Source organism: Schistocerca nitens, chromosome 9, assembly GCF_023898315.1.
Source record: "Schistocerca nitens isolate TAMUIC-IGC-003100 chromosome 9, iqSchNite1.1, whole genome shotgun sequence".
Taxonomy (NCBI): domain Eukaryota; kingdom Metazoa; phylum Arthropoda; class Insecta; order Orthoptera; family Acrididae; genus Schistocerca; species Schistocerca nitens.
Window position 1 is genome coordinate 239368857 of NC_064622.1, and position 22406 is coordinate 239391262.

Sequence of the window (22406 nt, forward strand, 5' to 3'; positions counted from 1 at the left end):
CATACAACACTAGATCTTGACTTAAGCAATGGTTAATATAGTGAAGGAAAAAACAATCGCAATACCAAAACATTAATGTAAACTAATAAAACTTCTGGAATAAACTTGTCTACGTAACGTATTTAAGTGATTAACGTTGCAAGATCACAGGTTAATGCACGTGCGAGACAAGCCAATGCAAAAGTGAAAAGTTGGTACAGTAATAACCGGTTTAACCGCCAAGTATTGAATTCAGGCATGCAACGGCCATTCATTGTGTTGTACAGGAACCGGATGTCTGTACATGAGGTGGAGTTGCACGCCTGTTGTCCTTAGTCGTTTTGTACAGGCATGATTAACGCTGTTTGTTGATGATGCTGGAGTTTTCGTCCTATGGTGTTCCATGCGTGCTCGACAGGAGACAGATCTAGTGATGGAGCAGGCCAAAGCCACATGTCGACACACTATAGAGCCTGTTGGTTTACAACAGCGGTAAGTGAGTGAGACTTATCCTATTGCAAAACTCCCTCTGGAATGCTGTTCATGAATGGCCGCTCAATGGGTCGACTCATTAGCCTGCAGGACGAATTTGTAGTCATGGGCTAACTACGAGAGTACTCCTGCTTTCATTCGAAATCGCACCCCAGACCATAACTCCAGTTATAGGTCCAGTGTGTCTAGAGCGCAGACAGGTTTGCTGCAGGCTCTCAAGTGCACTTCTAACCAACACACGGCCATCACTGGCACCGAGGCAGAACCAGCTTTGTTCGGAAAACACAACAGATCTCCACTCTGCGCTCCAATGAGATCTCGTTTGACACCACTGAGCCGTGGTGAGCTGGCGCCAGTGTTACTTTGTTTACGTATCGTTGAGATCGATTGTGGTTGAGCTAAGCCATATTTGATTTTCATGTGTTTTATCTTCCGGGTTGGCGGGCGAAGCGATTTAGTTGTTAGCCTTCGACGGGTAACCCTCGAGATCTCGTGACACTCGCTGGGAGACGAGTGTCAACGGCTGCCGAATGAGCGTGAGGACCGTTATATGTTGTGGTGTGAAGTTGGTCGGGCGTTTTGGCGACATGGGCAGCTTGGAGACACAACTTCTGTGACTTCGCTGGCGACAAAATTTGAAGTGAAGCGGTGAAGCTGTGAAACCCGCTCCTTCGTATTGTATACGTGATAGGAGTAAGTGGTCGTAATTGTGTGTTGTTGACCGACGCACTAAGAGGCATTTAAATTTTATTATTATGGTGAGACTTTCATAGTCGAACTTTAAGATGGTGTGGAAGAGTTCAGTTGGCCTAATTAAATGGTGGCCGTTATTTGAAAGCTTTTTTCAGAAGTTTTACTGGTGTTTTGTGTTTCTTGTAATCAAAAGATTTTATGTTGACGATTTCAAAGTCTGCACTCTATTAATGGAGCTGTGCATGTGTAAAATGCTTAAGGTTGAAGTTGCGAATTTGTCGGTAGTGTAACGTGTTCCTTTACACGTTTACCCATATATCGAGTCAAAGGTTCTGCCGAGTGCTTCTATTTTTCAGACTTATTGGAATGTCTTTGTGATTCGCGTAAAAACCTTTGATTGTGCCAGCGCCTTGGAGGGGAGTGAAATGTCATCCGAGGTCTAGGCCTGGCAGTGTTTATGAACCTGGCCACAACTGGGAGTTGCTCACATACCGCCTTTCAAAGTTTAGTATTTATCTTCCTTCCGCCAAGGCGGGTTAAGCTGGTAGCTATATAAATTTACATTGTATGTAACCTGTTCTTATACGAACCTCGTTCCTTAAATATTAGCGACTTGCAACTGGTTAAACTTTAAACTGCATACATCTGCTCAATTCCTTGCGCAGATCTTTCTAGTAGTCTTTTACTAACACGTCTGAGCACGTGAACATTCATTTTAAAGATCAGTGTTTCTGCAGTAGTTTTTTATGTAAGTGGTTCTATTATGTTATGTAATTGGATCTTGAAGTGTAATTAAGTCACCCTTTATTGGTAACTGTTTTCATTTTATGTATTTTGAGGGAAATCCTATATGGGAGTTTGAACTTCTGAAGTTTGTTTCCTTAATAAGGGAAAATAAAGCGAGAGGTATTAGTGCCCGGCAACGTTGAATTTGTAATTGACCTTTTAACAAGTGCTTCTTTAACGGATTGAATTAGTAATTTATTAGGGTATTTTAGTAAAGAATGTTTTAAGTGTGGCCATCTTAACGTAATAACTGGTTTTAAGGAGTTTGCTGAAGTGGCTATGTGAAGTAATTTATAACTACTATGCTTAAGGTTTCTATAAATGCCTGGCACATTAAGATTTTATAACTTTCTCTTAAGGGACTGTTTGAGTACTGAGTACGTTGGGTTTCTAACTGTATTTGCAAAGTTTTATTTAGTGGCTCGTCCACAATTTGTAATTGTCAAATTCCTTAAAAGGTGTAATGTCAATGTTGTTGTTGTGGTCTTCACTCCTGAGACTAGTCTGATGCAGCTCTCCATGCTACTCTAGCCCGCATCTCGTGGTCGTGCGGTAGCGTTCTCGCTTCCCACGCCCGGGTTCCCGGGTTCGATTCCCGGCGGGGTCAGGGATTTTCTCTGCCTCGTGATGGCTGGGTGTTGTGTGATGTCCTTAGGTTAGTTAGGTTTAAGTAGTTCTAAGTTCTAGGGGACTTATGACCATAGATGTTAAGTCCCATAGTGCTCAGAGCCATTTGAACCATTTGAACCATGCTACTCTATCCTGTACAAGCTGCTTCATCTCCCAGTACGTAAAGCAGCTTACATCCTTCTGAATCTGCTTAGTGTATTCATCTGTTGGTGTCCCTCTACGATTTTTACCCTCTACGCTGCCCTCCAATACTAAAATGGTGATCCCTTGATGCCTCAGAACATGTCCTACCAACCGATCTCTTCTTCTAGTCAAGTTGCGCCACAAACTCCTCTTCTCCCCAATTCTATTCAATACCTCCTCATTAGTTATGTGATCTACCCATCTAATCTTCAGCATTCTTCTGTAGCACCACATTTCGAAAGCTTCTATTCTCTTCTTGTCCGAACTATTTATCGTCTATGTTTCACTTCCACACATGGCTACACTCCATACAAATACTTCCAGAAACGACTGCCTGACACTTAAATCTATACTCGATGTTAACAAATTTCTCTTCTTCAGAAACGCTTTCCTTGCCATTGTCAGTCTACATTTTATATCTTCTTTACTTCGACCATGATTAGTTATTTTGCTCCCTAAATAGCAAAACTCCTTTACTACTTTAAGTGTCTCATTTCCTAATCTAATTCCCTCAGCATTACCCGAGTTAACTCGACTACATTCCATTAGCCTCGTTTTGCTTTTATTGATGTTCATCTTATATCCTCCTTTCAAGACAGTATCCATTCCGTTCAACTAACTGTCTTAATTATAAATTGTGACTACCAACCATGACTCCATCCTGCTTCCTCTTTTATAGTATCTAAAATATGGTGGGTAAGTGTGGTATGAATAGGGAACCCACGTACCAACCACTAAGGTCTCACATGGCGTTGCTTTGAGGTCAATATAAAGCAAGCTACAGGTCGTCTGTCTCGGAGCTGTCCTTGAAGCAACCGATTTGTGACAGTTCGTTGTGTCACTGTGGTACCAGCTGCAGCTCAGATTTCTTCTGCGGATGCAGTACGATGAACAGAGCCACATGCCGATCACGATGGTCTTCCCTCTCGGTAGTGCCACGTGGACGTCCGGAGCCCCGTCTTGCGACCGTACATTCCCGTGACCATCGCTGCCAGCAACCATGTACAGTGGCTGGTTTCTTGCCAATTCTGTTTCATATTTGGCAGATGGAACATCCAGCTTCTCGTAGCCCTGTTACGGGAAATCCTTCAAACTCAATGAGGTGCTGGTAATGACGCCTTTGTCGCCTTAAAGGCATTCTTAACATACATGCACTCACCACGTCTAATCTCAAAGGTAACTAACGATCACGACCGTTGCAGCGTGTACCTAAAACAAACCTGATTTGCATTGTCAGAGTAGAGCTACTAGCACCACTCTTGCGCACTGGCATGAAATTTGAACAGACATCATCTTTCAGATGTGGAAACACACCTGCCACCTTTTGTTTATGTCGTATAACTACTTCTTGTTACGATTTTGTGTAATAGTTCCCGAAAAAGTCGCTGTTTTGCATAATTTTCAGTGGCGTGAGACTTGAAAGCTGTAGATTTACTTTATCATAAAACCATCGCCCTGAAATCCCTTCTTCGACAACTGTAATATTTTTCGATTTTTCACTAAAAATTTATAATTTGGCACAAAATTATTAAAAATGCTGTAGATATTCTACTCCTTACAAACAAGTTATATATATATATAGCACTCCGTCTTCAGGCCACGAGTGGCCTACCGGGACCATCCGACCGCCGTGTCATCCTCAGTGGAGGATGAAGATAGGACGGGCGTGGGGTCAGCACACCGCTCTCCCGGGCATTATGATGGTATTCTTGACTGAAGCCGCTACTATTCGGTCGAGTAGCTCCTCAATTGGCATCACGAGACTGAGTGCACCCCGAAAAATGGCAATAGCGCATGGCGGCCTGGATGGTCACCCATCCCAGTGCCGGCCACGCCCGACAGCGCTTAAGTTCGGTGATCTCACGGGAACCGGTGTATCCACTGCGGCAAGGCCGTTGCCTTTATAAAAAAGTTAGTAAGCGGAATTTCAGCACCGCTTTACAGTTGAAGGCTGAGAAATTGTAGCAATTTTCAAGACGAGTCTAACATTACATGTACAGCAATTTGGAAGTGGTAAGTCCAAAGTAGCTACATTTAAAAATTCGTAGACGGCGTAATTACATAAATAGAGAATCCATATTTTGCCAGTGTTTTCAGATAAAAATTATTGCATGGAATCCCAATTGGGAAAAAATATTTGAGATTTGGTGTCACTCGCATTGACTTTTGAGGAGTAAGTTAGTGTTCCCAATGCCGTCCGCACCGAGTGACAAAAGCAGCACCGGTGTGCGTAGTGGACACAGTCTGCAGTGGTCAGTTAATACGAGCAGTCCATGAAAAGCTATGTGAGGCGCAGGCTGAGGTACCTGAGCTGTGTGCATAACTGTCGCTTGCAATATAGATGGGGAGTGTGAGCCCTTGATGCCACTGTTTCGAAAAAAAATTCCTTTTGAACTTCGAGCGGACCTTACGAAATAGTAGAGAGACTTTCTTGGGCTTTTGCCTCCAATTTTCGGTATTGGCAAGTTTTGGTGTTGCTGGCTATGTTAAAATTTCTGGTGGTAAGTGTAGTATCAGAATTTCTAGTTCATTTCTTATCTATCACCGACTAAACCGATCGATGTTTAAGAATAACATTATATGGCACAAATGGAACTCCAGTAGCATTTCCGAATTTGTAAAGTAATAGCTGTAAAAGGTTTTAGTATTTTCTAAAAACATGCAAAACAAAAACGCATAAATATTTCTTTACTTAAAATAACCAGTTTCGACAGCCTTTGCTGTCATGTCCAAGTTTTTTTTTTTTTTTTTTTAATCTCATTTTGCTCTATATTGGTCGATGAATTTGTTAGTGGCGGACGTCCGATGACAGCTGTTCAGGTTCTTTGTTGATCCCGTTTTTTTTTTAATCTCATTTTGTTCGCTTATGTCAGTTTCATCTGCTCGGGGCGGACGTCGTTATTGAGTTGAGAGTCCAGGTTTCACTTCAGCTCGTCAATAATGGTACTTAAGTTTTCTTACTTTATCATACACATTCGCTGCACTATTTCCAGAAACTTTCCACTCTGTTAACTGCGACGTATGTATCCCGTGGATAATTTTTTACGTCATTTGTAAGCTAAAAAGTATACAATATACTGTTTCCAGAAACTTTCCACACCATAACTACAACGTACGTATACTGTGGACAATTTTTTAGTCAACTAGAAGCCAAAACGTATAAAATAAAAACCTAAATTTGTTCAAATATTTCACTGTTAATCAAAAAAGTAGTGTATCATTTCTTGCCTTCAGAGGACAACCACTTGGTTTTCTGTGCATACATTTCCATATTAACCCTTCAATAAACAACGTTGTCAATAAACACAGATTTCTATTAGCATTGAACGTAAACGAAGAGTGCTTACAATTAGGATTACATTGGTTTTTTTCAACGCCAGTTTGACCTGACTGTTAAAACCGCTCAAAATAACTGGTTGTAAAATAACCAATTTTAAATTCCTATTGTTTCCTGTAATAAACGTAGAAATCAAACAAGGATTGGAAAAATTTGTCTCCTTTAATTTCAAGAGACACGGAATCAAAATACTGAATTAAATAGGGAAATAAAAGTAGTCCTTCCACCTTTCGCTGCTTTTCTAGAAAGGTTATAAGTAGTTGAATACTACAATAAGTCATCAGTACTTTCCTATGGATCCTAATTTTTTGAAACTCTACTCAAAAACCATATTGTAATCCAGTAACGTGCCAGTACTTGGTCATTACGAATAGTCAGTGCTAAAGGGTGAAAACTGAGGTTGAAGAACTCTGTTTTTCGTGTTAATTTGTCCCTTTTCACGGGTACCATGTACATGGCTTGACAATTAATAAGCAATAACTGATAGCTGCTGACAAATAACTGCCAGTTGCCATGGAAAGCAAGAAATTGCTACCGAACACCCGACCAGTGGTAGTAAATGAAAATGAAGAGCGGGCGTTAGGGTGAGGGGAGGGGAGGTAATGTTAACTACAGAGAAGCCTTTGCAAGATCACTTTGTATGCATTCGACAGTAAATGCAGAGAGGTGTTCGAAGAAGTTTGTTGTAGAACATATTAGTGCGACATTCCGTGTGGTATTGCAACATGTCTGTGTAAGACTCATTTGATTGCTTACGATCGTGGAAGATCAGTTGTACAGGTCGAGGCCTGTCACAGTATCATTGCTGCGACCTTAGTAAAGGATGTGTCCGAAAGCGTCATCTCGCCATTAAAAAAGGCCGTTGAAGGTGGAAATGCTATGCGAAAGCAAGCCGGTATTCGTAAATGGACCACCACACAACACGAGGATGCCTTAGTGGCAAAAAAGAACAGACATCTCACTGCTTGGCAGATACAGGATGTTTCAAAAATGACCGGTATATTTGAAACGGCAATAAAAACTAAACGAGCAGCGATAGAAATACACCGTTTGTTGCAATATGCTTGGGACAACAGTACATTTTCAGGCAGACAAACTTTCGAAAGTACAGTAGTTACAATTTTCAACAACAGATGGCGCTGCGGTCTGGGAAACTCTATAGTATGATATTTTCCACATATCCACCATTCGTAGCAATAATATGGCGTAGTCTCTGAATGAAATTACCCGAAACCTTTGACAACGTGTCTGGCGGAATGGCTTCACATGCAGATGAGATGTACTGCTTCAGCTGTTCAATTGTTTCTGGATTCTGGCGGTACACCTGGTCTTTCAAGTGTCCCCACAGAAAGAAGTCACAGGGGTTCATGTCTGGCGAATAGGGAGGCCAATCCACGCCGCCTCCTGTATGTTTCGGATAGCCCAAAGCAATCACACGATCATCGAAATATTCATTCAGGAAATTAAAGACGTCGGCCGTGCGATGTGGCCGGGCACCATCTTGCATAAACCACGAGGTGTTCGCAGTGTCGTCTAAGGCAGTTTGTACCGCCACAAATTCACGAAGAATGTCCAGATAGCGTGATGCAGTAATTGTTTCGGATCTGAAAACTGGGCCAATGATTCCTTTGGAAGAAATGGCGGCCCAGACCAGTACTTTTTGAGGATGCAGGGACGATGGGACTGCAACATGGGGCTTTTCGGTTCCCCATATGCGCCAGTTTTGTTTATTGACGAAGCCGTCCAGGTAAAAATAAGCTTCGTCAGTAAACCAAATGCTGCCCACATGCATATCGCCGTCATCAATCCTGTGCACTATATTGTTAGCGAATGTCTCTCGTGCAGCAATGGTAGCGGCGCTGAGGGGTTGCCGCGTTTGAATCTTGTATGGATAGAGGTGTAAACTCTGGCGCATGAGACGATACGTGGACGTTGGCGTCATTTGGACCGCAGCTGCAACACGGCGAACGGAAACCCGAGGCCGCTGTTGGATCACCTGCTGCACTAGCTGCGCGTTGCCCTCTGTGGTTGCCGTACGCGGTCGCCCTACCTTTCCAGCACGTTCATCCGTCACGTTCCCAGTCCGTTGAAATTTTTCAAACAGATCCTTTATTGTATCGCTTTTCGGTCCTTTGGTTACATTAAACCTCCGTTGAAAACTTCGTCTTGTTGCAACAACACTGTGTTCTAGGCGGTGGAATTCCAACACCAGAAAAATCCTCTGTTCTAAGGAATAAACCACGTTGTCTACAGCACGCTTGCACGTTGTGAACAGCACACGCTTACAGCAGAAAGACGACATACAGAATGGCGCACCCACAGACTGCGTTGTCGTCTATATCTTTCACATCACTTGCAGCGCCATCTGTTGTTGAAAATTGTAACTACTGTAATTTCGAAAGTTCGTCTGCCTGAAAATGTACTGTTGTCCCAAGCATATTGCAACAAACGGTGTATTTCTATCGCTGCTCGTTTAGTTTTTATTGCCGTTTCAAATATACCGGTCATTTTTGAAACACCCTGTATCTGCAGACACTGCAACCGCCACTGGTACACGTGTTTCTGTCAGAATAATTTCGCAGCGATTTCAATCAGGCTGTCCGTATGCCCGGAAGCCCATTAAATGCTACCCACTTAAACTACGCCGTCATCGAGAAAGATGTCGTTGATTGGGGTCAGCAACAGTGGTGCAGAGTGATGTTCTCCGAAGAATCCCGCTTCACTGTGGAAATGACGCAGGCCACCAGTTAGTGGGCAGAGAGAGGGGCACGTTACAGACCACAGAATGTACACTCTTTGACATAAAACTCAACCGGCGGCCGGCCGCTGCAGAGGCTAAGTACGCGCCGATCGCGGAATGGGACAAATAAACTGGCCAACTCGCTAATTCTCTAAGTCCGGTTATCTGCACAATCTGGCAACACTGTAGACTGCGGCACTTCCTGGAGGAAAACTTGTCCCATGATAGAGAAACCCTAGGCTGATTACGCCTGTGGTCTAGCGGTAGCGTGGGTTGTTTCTGTTCATAATGTCAGTTGATCGAGAGCAGCTGGCATAAAATATTTTTATAGCCTCTTCTGTCTGAATGCTGAAGACGTGAATGTAATGGTAGCGCAGATTCAATCTATTTCGCTTTGTGACACACCGGTATCAAAATTTTATCCAGTAACGATTTTGCGGCAGATTTCCTGCAGACTGTCCTCCTCTGGACGCCGTAATCGGCAAAGCTCCGGGATCCATATGCTGGCTACTGGCAGCGGCCGTGGCGACAGCAGCGGCGCTGCACTCCCCCGTTCTTTATCGAAAGAGCCTGCTACCGCTAATCGCTTTTGATTATTTAAAACGCTTTATTATTACATGTTGCTCCACAGAAAATTTCTACAATTTCCATTCACGCCCAAAAGCAACGGAGACAGACGCCCTGATTAGTAGGCGGGTATTATATTACATTAATCGGCAAGAGCTGAGTATGGCCCGAAATTAATTTTATAGACTGGGACGAAATTAAACCACCTCTATATTCGATGAATTTATAAATGCTTCATACCTCGTTTCTTTTCCTTTCAAACTCAATTATTTGTGCAACATTTGGTCAATGTTTGGATGTTTTCGTCAAGCCAGAGTGAGCGTCTGTGGTGTAAAGTGTATTACAGTTCTTGTTTCATTCCTTATGGTAAGTCTATGCGATAAACTGTGTGAATACCTTGCAATGCATGCTCTGTAGCAGTGCAAGAACACTGCACATTTGGAGTTCCATGTATGGGTTCATGAAGTATTTATTGTTGATCGGAAGTGATAGTTAAGGTCATCAGATTTAAACCAGAAAACGTTGTCGTTTTGAAGGTTTCAGAGAACGGAAAGGAATTGCTAACGCCGGTGTTAGAAAACGTCTACAGTTAAATGCTATTGCAAACATTTAGAAGAAGGGAACTATATTAATGAACATGTGCACTTCATAAACAACCTTCTGACATGTTAGACCTATATGACGAACAAAGCTCAAATTTATATCGTTGACAGTCGGTTTGAATCTTTACAAAATGGTTCAAATGGCTCTGAGCACTATGGGACTCAACTGCTGAGGTCATTAGTCCCCTAGAACTTAGAACTAGTTAAACCTAACTAACCTAAGGACATCACAAACATCCATGCCCGAGGCAGGATTCGAACCTGCGACCGTAGCGGTCTTGCGGTTCCAGACTGCAGCGCCTTTAACCGCACGGCCACTTTGGCCGGCAGAATCTTTACAGGACCTATTTTACAGTGAAGCACCTTGGAATTTGCAAAGTCGAATCGGACAAAGGTTGATGTTTAAAGGCATTCTTCAGATGTCGCATAAGAAATTTTTACTAGCAGTTTGCAACTCCATTAATTAAAATGGAAAGTAAAAGGTTGCAGTCAGCGGCTTCTACCGTGATTCGAACTGCTATGTCTTATAGTACAAGCACTGCAAAGCACAAGGCAACCTCTGAGCTAACGACACTCTGGCGGCCAGAGGCGGACTATAGTCACTGCGATGTTGCCTGAGCCTCAAAACGCAACCTTGAACACACAGAGGAGGTGGAGATTACTGATTTAACGTCCCGTCGACAACGATGTCATTAGAGACGGAGCACAAGCTCGGATTAGGGAAGGATGGGGAAGGAAATCGGCCGTGCCCTTCCTAAGGAACCATCCCGGCATTTGCCTGAAGCGATTTAGGGAAATCATTGAAAACCAAAATCAGGATGGCCGGGCGCGGGATTGCACCGTCGTCCTCCCGAATGCACACACAAACAGGTGTTACTTATGTGAAGAACTCCGTTCTTGGAGTCCAGAAATTAAATATACTTTCTAATTGTGTCATCTTGCAGTGGATTATATCGTACGAGTCTTTGATGTGGGAAACGAATGTCAAGTGAATTTAGCGAGGTAACGCCGACCTACACCCGGAAGTAAATGCACTATCAGAGTGTTGACAAATACTTGCTACGACGCTGCCATTTCTCGGCTCTCTGACGAGGCAGCTCTTCAGAGAAATGCTTGCCGTGATTCTCCGATACGGTTCTTCAGAGTGGAGACGCGCGCGCACGTTTGGTTTTTATGCGGCGTTCTCCCCTGATGGTTTCTGACGTCGCCTTGTGGGCTATGTATACATATGAGACATTCAATTATCATTAATCCAGAATGATACAAGTTTCAGCTTCCGGCGTGGAAGAAGGCTGTTGACGCCGACATTATATCATTTCAACGTAGGGAAAGCAAAACGGATCATTCAATGTTTCTCATTCAACATAAAGCATGTGAGATAAATTTCCGTAACGTTCATAATTATCTAAAAATACAAACGAAGTAAAAATACACCGGAAGCTTATTCGAATTGAATATAATGTAAGATACCAAACGCTTTGCACCTCGATGTCGAATTTGTCCACTTGCAATCTTTTGCAGCATACACATAGAATGTCATGATTACCACGAGAATGAAGAAATATGTTGGTAAGGATGGAAGCAAGAAAGGACGCAGTCAACAAATATTCTATTCCTCATGGCATACATTTCATTTGACACGTAAGAAGAGGTAAAGCGGGAATTTACTTTCGTTAACACGAAAGATATGCCGCACATATTGATAACGAGGAAGTCTGCGTCTTCATACGTTTCCTTAGCAAATATCAACTTTAAATTGCATAACGCAAACATTATCAACAGACGCGAATTCCTACCCAGCATCTATTGTCCCTGTTAACGAACGACGAGAGATGTTAAATATTGCTTCTTCACAAGTAACTTACTTGAAATGCCGTGAGGTAAAGCTGTGTGTTGGACACGGATTCGAACCCGGAACCTAATCGGATTGCTATCGAAGCACAGTCAAATGTGACATATCGGAATTTTGCGGCAGTAGCTAGATGTTTTAACTGAAATGACGAGACGAAACGTTAATTTTTTCCTTCCCAGGAATCCAACCCGGCACCTATCGCTGTTATATTCTAGAGAAAACGAACGTTAAATATGGGTTTGTTGCACCAGCAGTGACATGTGAGCATGTTTCAACTGAATATGACGAAGAGTTCAGCGCTCACTGGGAATAGAGCCCCACACATATCGTTGTTGACTACACACAGAGAGAAGTCAGTTACCGAATTTTTCTCCACCAGCTGCTCAGAATAGCATCTTGAACTTAGTCATCTCGCAAATAGTTCTGTGTCTCACTGGGAGTTAAAAACGTCAGATATCGTTAGTGTTGACAGCGAATGAAAATACATTAAAAATCAAAATTAATATCCACCAGCAGATAGGTGTTCTCATGATAGAGCTTGATAATACATAATTAAATCCATAGTGCCGGGCCAGGATTCGATCCCATTCACGCGTAATATGTGAAGGTGTTGAGGAATCTGCAGTTTTGAACAAACAACAAATTGTAGCCGAGCTGTATTGCCACGAAGGGATCAAATTCCGCGTTAAGGGCGGTCTGAGTTGCATTCCCAGTTCAGAACCAATTTTATCGACATACAGAAGCTCAAATAAAAGATGGAATAAGTGTCCTGTGACCATACATAGCGTTTGTGTCGTCACTTGAAATAAATAACTAGTATAAGAAAGGTTACTGGTGATAGAGTTTCTACATGTCGCCACTCCAGACTTTGTGGTTCAACCTACCGTCTACTTGGTAAAGAAGGAATATCATCTTTAATGTGAATTTTCAGACCACGCAGCCATTATATCTCCTTCACATGGTGTAGCCAGGAGAGAATGGAATCTGTCTCTCTCTATCTAAAATCATTGACAGAAGTGGGAATCGAACCCAGACCATAGGTATAACAACCTACCATCCGTCCAACAGACCACGAAATCCTCTTCTCTGCGAGTCATTTTTCTATCGTAACGCAGTTGCGCCACACTGGATGAGAATTCTGACACACAGGCTCCCTGTAGTAATTTGCAGCATGTTCAGTAAATTCATTTATTTGGTTTACCGAATCACCATGATCTAGCTGCCTCGGCTACCCAGTGCATACATTCGACTATTTTGTAATCACAGAAATAAAATCACGTAACTGCCACCTACACACAACTGCCAACAGTGTAGGATGCAGAAGTTTAAATAGGAAGTGTTCCTTTCCACTTGAGCTATTCTATTGCGCTATCTGTTACTAGAAAACGTCGCTCAGTCCAAAAGAAAAGCTGTAACTGTTTGTCTCTCAGAAGTCAAGACCTGGCCATATGCATAATCTCACAGTGCTGTGGAATCCAAAAGTTCTGGAGGAATAGTTGCCGAGCTCTGGAGCTGTTGTAGCTACGTGTCAGCTTGTAGCATAGATAAGATGTCGCGAGTTCGAATACATTCAGTGCTACATTTAATAAAACGCAATTCTGCTCTCTGCTGAAGTTATCAATCTAATGGAACTTTGAACATAATTCCCTTCACTTCTCAACCCAAAGTAGTCGCATGTGGAAAAAGGACTAACTACTGTGACATTTTGTTCTATTCAGGTTTAATAGACAGCAGGCAGCAGATGCATCTCGAAGATGTGCAGGGAGAGCGCATCGTGCCATAACATGTCAGAAAAGTATTTTCTACATTAGCCGTCGTGTGGTAGTGATATTTTATTCTTCTTCAAACTCTGACAGCTTTAACTCAGAACAAGTTTTCTACATGCATGTAATCAATGAACTGCATGTGCATTGTCAGACTGTCATAGGTAACATCAGAGAATTCGCATATATCGTTGATGATTAATTTCTCTCTCATGTTTACTATTGTTTTAACAACACTAAAGGAAACCTTACGAAAATTGTGCACTGTATTATAAGAAATGAAATAAAACTAACCATGATAACCTTACGACGAAAGTATCTGTACACAAGCATGCCTCTATCGACACGAATTAGTAAAATACTACTCACTTAGATTTTTATTGGGTCTGTGTTTAATTGGTATGCTGTGTCATACTCGAGAGGTATGCAAATGTGGCATTTCATAAATATAGTTACGTATTCCTAGAAACCCAAAATTCACTTGTCAGCAGCGGAAAGAGGCGTTACCTGCTGTGCAGCATTGTAAGTTTTTCAACATTGCACTATGGGCTGAAAGCGTTTTCTTGCGATTTCCTTATTGATGTTTGATCTGACTGCTTGTAGATCTTTCACAGAAGGGATAAAAACGTTACAGTCAGTGAGACTGGAACTGCGAACCGTAACAGACGCTGTTTCACAGGTCAGCACGTTACCCCAGAGCTGGCGAGGAGGTATGGGTCTCAGGTTCCTATTTCGAGGGCAATAGTAACTAGAACTCGTAAACCGCTATTTAAAGGTCGAGATTAGTTGCGATTTCCACCTGCAACGACTTTCCTGGGCTGAAAACCGTAAATTATCAATCTTTTGTTACCCTTCAAGCGATAACAACTCAGATTATTCAATGGAAATGACAGGTAAAATCAAGTGAACTTTGAGGCTTAATTCCGTGCACACCAGGAAGTAACTCGTCGATCACAGAGTTGCCAAACATACGTTTCCTTGTTGCCAAATCTCAGTTACAGTACCAGCAGGAAGAAGACGAACCGATGTGATCCTACAGCGGTCTGGGGAGTGACCATAGCTGGTGTCTCCAAGTCGCGGCTGCTACGGCCTGGAATACGTAATGCGTCTGATTCGCTTTCTGTAACTAGGTTTAGGGACTGGAGCGTAGTTACTAATAATACTCAGAACTGACTGCAAACTGAGCATCATAAATCAGTAACTCTCATTGTTGTTTTTATATTTCTTTCGTAAGTGTACTCAAAACTAAGGAGAGAGAGAGAGAGAGAGAGAGAGAGAGAAATAAAAAGCAATGAGAGAGAGTGTAAAAAATTGGTGTAAAGAAATTGAACCATGGTATTTAAAGAAATCTTTCATTAAAATGACACGTTCCACATCCTTACGAAATGTCGTATTCATGATCTATGGAACAAGAGGTAATCTAATGTAATCTAATCTAATCTAATCACATCATATTGATGATTAGCCATGAAGAGTCATGAATTACCGAAATTTTTGCCAATACCAGTAACCAAATCTAAACTTGAAAATAAAAGACGACAATTTTTGTAATAAACCGTGACTCCTGTCAAGACCCTTTCGTCCCTGTTATCTAACCACGAAAGATGTCTGATATACCTCCATTCTGAAGTAACAAATTTAAAGATGAAGTGCATGATGTGAAGTTCTGTGACGGAGATACGGACCCAACACGTAATCCGATTGTTAACTAAGAAAAATCAAATGTTACGTATCGGTTTTTCTTACGAGCCGCTAGGTGTCTGAATCTAAAATAAGGATACAAACTTTTGTGCCTAAGCGACAATCGAACTGCACACCTACCGTGCATCCACGAATATAGCGTAAGTATCAGTTGCTTACTCATGAACAGTAAGATGTGTGCGTGTTTGACCAGAAATAACGACACCTGTTGCGATTGTTGGCAACACATGAACAGACATTGAAATTGCGCGTTGATTTTCACTAGCAGGTCGGTGTGCACTTGATAAAGCTAGAAATGAAATTATGAATATTTTTGTACTGGATCAGGTTTCAGACCCACATACTTACCTTTGGAGGAGACCTAGAGAAGATTGCAGTCTTAGGAAAAGGAACGAAATGACTGAACTATACTGTTCCGAGAGATTCAGATTCTCGAAAGAGGAGATATGAATTCGAATCACAGTCCAGCACCAAATTTTTAAACGTCTCTAGTTCAATCAAGTACAAGTAAAATAAGAGCCCTGTCCCTTTAAATGGCTATCGGTTCATCAAATAAAATAAAATTTGCTAATGTAAGTAAGCTTACTGGCGACTGTATTTCTGTTTACCATGATTTCCGCTGTGTCATTTCCCAACGTAAACCGGCTCTGCCCAGTCGGTAATGAAGGAACGTGATGTTTAATGCGGATTCTGGATTATAACGTCTTTCTCTTGAGGTTACCAGAGGTAAAATAAATATGTTTGTGCCTCTTAAAAGTAAATGCCTGAACCCACGCATTGCACCTGTGATAGCTCGTTCCACCAGATCATTGTGGTCACATTACCCAGCCCCAGGAGTGTGCTGTAACGGATGATGTGCTTAGCTTACAAAATTAGTCACGGTGGAAAAAATGCGAGTCTATTAAATGGTCAAGTAGAAGCAAGCTTCTGACGCAGAGATTATGCTATTCTCATGTCAGCAGGATGTAAAGACTCTTCTAGGCATCATAGACTGGATGTGAAGCCATTTTGATTTTTCACAAATTCAGCAAATTTCTTAGTTCGAGAAAATCCACTGTGAAGTGTGAAGTTGCCGGATAATTCGATTATTACTGTTATTATTACTATCATTTTATTCATACCGCTGCTGGAACCCGACCGTAGTCTTGAGGTAAAACGCGAGACCAGCTAATACGACGTCTGGCGACCGAAAGCACATATCGACAAAAATTTTATCGCCCCTTTCCTTTCGGTGCTGAAGCTATGAGTGTAATTCAAGCGAATCTACTATATAATATTATCTGGTCTCGCGTTTTACCTCAAGACTACGGTCGTAGTGAAGAGTAATGTACTAAGACTGGAGTCAAGACTTCCTCTGGGAAGTGCCGCAGTCTACATGTTGCCAGATCGAGCATATTGCCAGACATAGAATTCTGAGAGGAGCATGACTGTAATGTCCACCTTACGTGAACGACTCGGCGGTCAATTTTTTGGTCTGAGACTGTATCTACAACACATATTGTACGCTTAAGACCCAGAAGAATTTTAAAAAAAGTATTTTTTAAGAGAGCAACGTTAACCATAGCGTTCGAAGTATTCATAGTATTGTATACGTGTGTGTAAACGCCTTCCAATGACCACTCAAGAAAGACAAGGATACACAGTCTAGCTTCAATATTATAAATACCCCTCAGTTTGTGGATGAACTCAGACTTAGGTTGATAATAATTTTGAAAATTTAGCAGCCCTGTACCCATTGGTGTTAAACTCGTTTTCAACCAATGATTCCCACAGCTACAGGGATACTACTTGTGATACCTCTTAGACAGAATACTTAAGCAGTGTTATCAGACGAAAAGATCAACCTGACACAAACTGTGGGAAGTTTGTTTTACAACCTTCGTACCTGGATATTCAGCTTTTTCCTATTTGAGATATCTGTGAACGTTGCTGCTTAAGACGATTTAAGCAGAAACTAAATTCCCTCAGCTTCGACAACGTTTAAAGAAATCGTCTTATCGGCACTAAATCGTGGTTTGTGAATTGTTTACCGGCCGTACTCTTCCGTATTTTGCCGGTTGGAAGGCGAAAGCTTACTGACAAATTTCACACAGAAATTACTGTTACAGTGTACTTATGGAGCCAAATGAGTGAATTGCGTATTATCCGGTGAGAAAGAGCACTGGCAAACAGTCTTCGCTACATTAGGTTATTTAAACTGGTGTCACTCTGAGCTAGAATTTATGGTCAGCGACTAAGTGTAAGGTCAACGTTTCGGATGCGAGTTTTGCGACTGTGAAATACTTTCCTACATTATAGAAGCGAATATTAAATTTGAACTAATATTGCGAAAATTTTGTACTTGGACAGCTTAGAATGAAAATACTTCTGTTTATTGCAAAGGGAAACAATAGATTTTCTAAAACACTGTCTGTCATACACTACTTGAAACAGGTCATGTCGACCAAATCATGTGGAAGAACTGACAGCAACGTATATCGGAAGGCAGTAAGATCACTTGCCTTTTGGTTTGTCAGTACTCGATAGCCATTTCTAGGCGAAAGTAAATGAAGAAAGGCAGTGCGATTTTGCTACCGAGTAACGTCTTCGTCAATTACTTCAGTTTTAATGTAATCTACGACTAATTGCTGGTGTTTGATATTAACATGAAAAGGATTCCGTAGACAGGGAAAGAAACTGTTCTTGGGAAACTACTTCTATAGCGACCAAAAGGCATTAAATGATGTTCAAGCACTTGTGTTACAGCAGCGGTATGAATAAAATGATATTAATAATAACAGTAATAATCGAATTATCCGGCAACTTCACACTTCACAGTGGATTTTCGCGAACTAAGAAATATGCTGAATTTGTGAAAAATCAAAATGGCTTCACATCCAGCCTATGATGCCTAGAAGAGTCTTTACATCCTGCTGACATGAGAATAGCATAATCTCTGCGTCAGAAGCTTGCTTCTACTTGACCATTTAATAGACTCGCATTTTTTCCACCGTGACTAATTTTGTAAGCTAAGCACATCATCCGTTACAGCACACTCCTGGGGCTGGGTAATGTGACCACATGGTCTGGTGGAACGAGCTATCACAGGTGCAATGCGTGGGTTCAGGCATTTACTTTTAAGAGGCACAAACATATTTATTTTACCTCTGGTAACCTCAAGAGAAAGACGTTATAATCCAGAATCCGCATTAAACATCACGTTCCTTCATTACCGACTGGGCAGAGCCGGTTTACGTTGGGAAATGACACAGCGGAAATCATGGTAAACAGAAATACAGTCGCCAGTAAGCTTACTTACATTAGCAAATTTTATTTTATTTGATGAACCGATAGCCATTTAAAGGGACAGGGCTCTTATTTTACTTGTACTTGATTGAACTAGAGACGTTTAAAAATTTGGTGCTGGACTGTGATTCGAATTCGTATCTCCTCTTTCGAGAATCTGAATCTCTCGGAACAGTATAGTTCAGTCATTTCGTTCCTTTTCCTAAGACTGCAATCTTCTCTAGGTCTCCTCCAAAGGTAAGTATGTGGGTCTGAAACCTGATCCAGTACAAAAATATTCATAATTTCATTTCTAGCTTTATCAAGTGCACACCGACCTGCTAGTGAAAATCAACGCGCAATTTCAATGTCTGTTCATGTGTTGCCAACAATCGCAACAGGTGTCGTTATTTCTGGTCAAACACGCACACATCTTACTGTTCATGAGTAAGCAACTGATACTTACGCTATATTCGTGGATGCACGGTAGGTGTGCAGTTCGATTGTCGCTTAGGCACAAAAGTTTGTATCCTTATTTTAGATTCAGACACCTAGCGGCTCGTAAGAAAAACCGATACGTAACATTTGATTTTTCTTAGTTAACAATCGGATTACGTGTTGGGTCCGTATCTCCGTCACAGAACTTCACATCATGCACTTCATCTTTAAATTTGTTACTTCAGAATGGAGGTATATCAGACATCTTTCGTGGTTAGATAACAGGGACGAAAGGGTCTTGACAGGAGTCACGGTTTATTACAAAAATTGTCGTCTTTTATTTTCAAGTTTAGATTTGGTTACTGGTATTGGCAAAAATTTCGGTAATTCATGACTCTTCATGGCTAATCATCAATATGATGTGATTAGATTAGATTAGATTACATTAGATTACCTCTTGTTCCATAGATCATGAATACGACATTTCGTAAGGATGTGGAACGTGTCATTTTAATGAAAGATTTCTTTAAATACCATGGTTCAATTTCTTTACACCAATTTTTTACACTCTCTCTCATTGCTTTTTATTTCTCTCTCTCTCTCTCTCTCTCTCTCTCTCTCTCTCTCTCTCTCCTTAGTTTTGAGTACACTTACGAAAGAAATATAAAAACAACAATGAGAGTTACTGATTTATGATGCTCAGTTTGCAGTCAGTTCTGAGTATTATTAGTAACTACGCTCCAGTCCCTAAACCTAGTTACAGAAAGCGAATCAGACGCATTACGTATTCCAGGCCGTAGCAGCCGCGACTTGGAGACACCAGCTATGGTCACTCCCCAGACAGCTGTAGGATCACATCGGTTCGTCTTCTTCCTGCTGGTACTGTAACTGAGATTTGGCAACAAGGAAACGTATGTTTGGCAACTCTGTGATCGACGAGTTACTTCCTGGTGTGCACGGAATTAAGCCTCAAAGTTCACTTGATTTTACCTGTCATTTCCATTGAATAATCTGAGTTGTTATCGCTTGAAGGGTAACAAAAGATTGATAATTTACGGTTTTCAGCCCAGGAAAGTCGTTGCAGGTGGAAATCGCAACTAATCTCGACCTTTAAATAGCGGTTTACGAGTTCTAGTTACTATTGCCCTCGAAATAGGAACCTGAGACCCATACCTCCTCGCCAGCTCTGGGGTAACGTGCTGACCTGTGAAACAGCGTCTGTTACGGTTCGCAGTTCCAGTCTCACTGACTGTAACGTTTTTATCCCTTCTGTGAAAGATCTACAAGCAGTCAGATCAAACATCAATAAGGAAATCGCAAGAAAACGCTTTCAGCCCATAGTGCAATGTTGAAAAACTTACAATGCTGCACAACAGGTAACGCCTCTTTCCGCTGCTGACAAGTGAATTTTGGGTTTCTAGGAATACGTAACTATATTTATGAAATGCCACATTTGCATACCTCTCGAGTATGACACAGCATACCAATTAAACACAGACCCAATAAAAATCTAAGTGGGTAGTATTTTACTAATTCGTGTCGATAGAGGCATGCTTGTGTACAGATACTTTCGTCGTAAGGTTATCATGGTTAGTTTTATTTCATTTCTTATAATACAGTGCACAATTTTCGTAAGGTTTCCTTTAGTGTTGTTAAAACAATAGTAAACATGAGAGAGAAATTAATCATCAACGATATATGCGAATTCTCTGATGTTACCTATGACAGTCTGACAATGCACATGCAGTTTATTGATTACATGCATGTAGAAAACTTGTTCTGAGTTAAAGCTGTCAGAGTTTGAAGAAGAATAAAATATCACTACCACACGACGGCTAATGTAGAAAATACTTTTCTGACATGTTATGGCACGATGCGCTCTCCCTGCACATCTTCGAGATGCATCTGCTGCCTGCTGTCTATTAAACCTGAATAGAACAAAATGTCACAGTAGTTAGTCCTTTTTCCACATGCGACTACTTTGGGTTGAGAAGTGAAGGGAATTATGTTCAAAGTTCCATTAGATTGATAACTTCAGCAGAGAGCAGAATTGCGTTTTATTAAATGTAGCACTGAATGTATTCGAACTCGCGACATCTTATCTATGCTACAAGCTGACACGTAGCTACAACAGCTCCAGAGCTCGGCAACTATTCCTCCAGAACTTTTGGATTCCACAGCACTGTGAGATTATGCATATGGCCAGGTCTTGACTTCTGAGAGACAAACAGTTACAGCTTTTCTTTTGGACTGAGCGACGTTTTCTAGTAACAGATAGCGCAATAGAATAGCTCAAGTGGAAAGGAACACTTCCTATTTAAACTTCTGCATCCTACACTGTTGGCAGTTGTGTGTAGGTGGCAGTTACGTGATTTTATTTCTGTGATTACAAAATAGTCGAATGTATGCACTGGGTAGCCGAGGCAGCTAGATCATGGTGATTCGGTAAACCAAATAAATGAATTTACTGAACATGCTGCAAATTACTACAGGGAGCCTGTGTGTCAGAATTCTCATCCAGTGTGGCGCAACTGCGTTACGATAGAAAAATGACTCGCAGAGAAGAGGATTTCGTGGTCTGTTGGACGGATGGTAGGTTGTTATACCTATGGTCTGGGTTCGATTCCCACTTCTGTCAATGATTTTAGATAGGGAGAGACAGATTCCATTCTCTCCTGGCTACACCATGTGAAGGAGATATAATGGCTGCGTGGTCTGAAAATTCACATTAAAGATGATATTCCTTCTTTACCAAGTAGACGGTAGGTTGAACCACAAAGTCTGGAGTGGCGACATGTAGAAACTCTATCACCAGTAACCTTTCTTATACTAGTTATTTATTTCAAGTGACGACACAAACGCTATGTATGGTCACAGGACACTTATTCCATCTTTTATTTGAGCTTCTGTATGTCGATAAAATTGGTTCTGAACTGGGAATGCAACTCAGACCGCCCTTAACGCGGAATTTGATCCCTTCGTGGCAATACAGCTCGGCTACAATTTGTTGTTTGTTCAAAACTGCAGATTCCTCAACACCTTCACATATTACGCGTGAATGGGATCGAATCCTGGCCCGGCACTATGGATTTAATTATGTATTATCAAGCTCTATCATGAGAACACCTATCTGCTGGTGGATATTAATTTTGATTTTTAATGTATTTTCATTCGCTGTCAACACTAACGATATCTGACGTTTTTAACTCCCAGTGAGACACAGAACTATTTGCGAGATGACTGTAAGTTCAAGATGCTATTCTGAGCAGCTGGTGGAGAAAAATTCGGTAACTGACTTCTCTCTGTGTGTAGTCAACAACGATATGTGTGGGGCTCTATTCCCAGTGAGCGCTGAACTCTTCGTCATATTCAGTTGAAA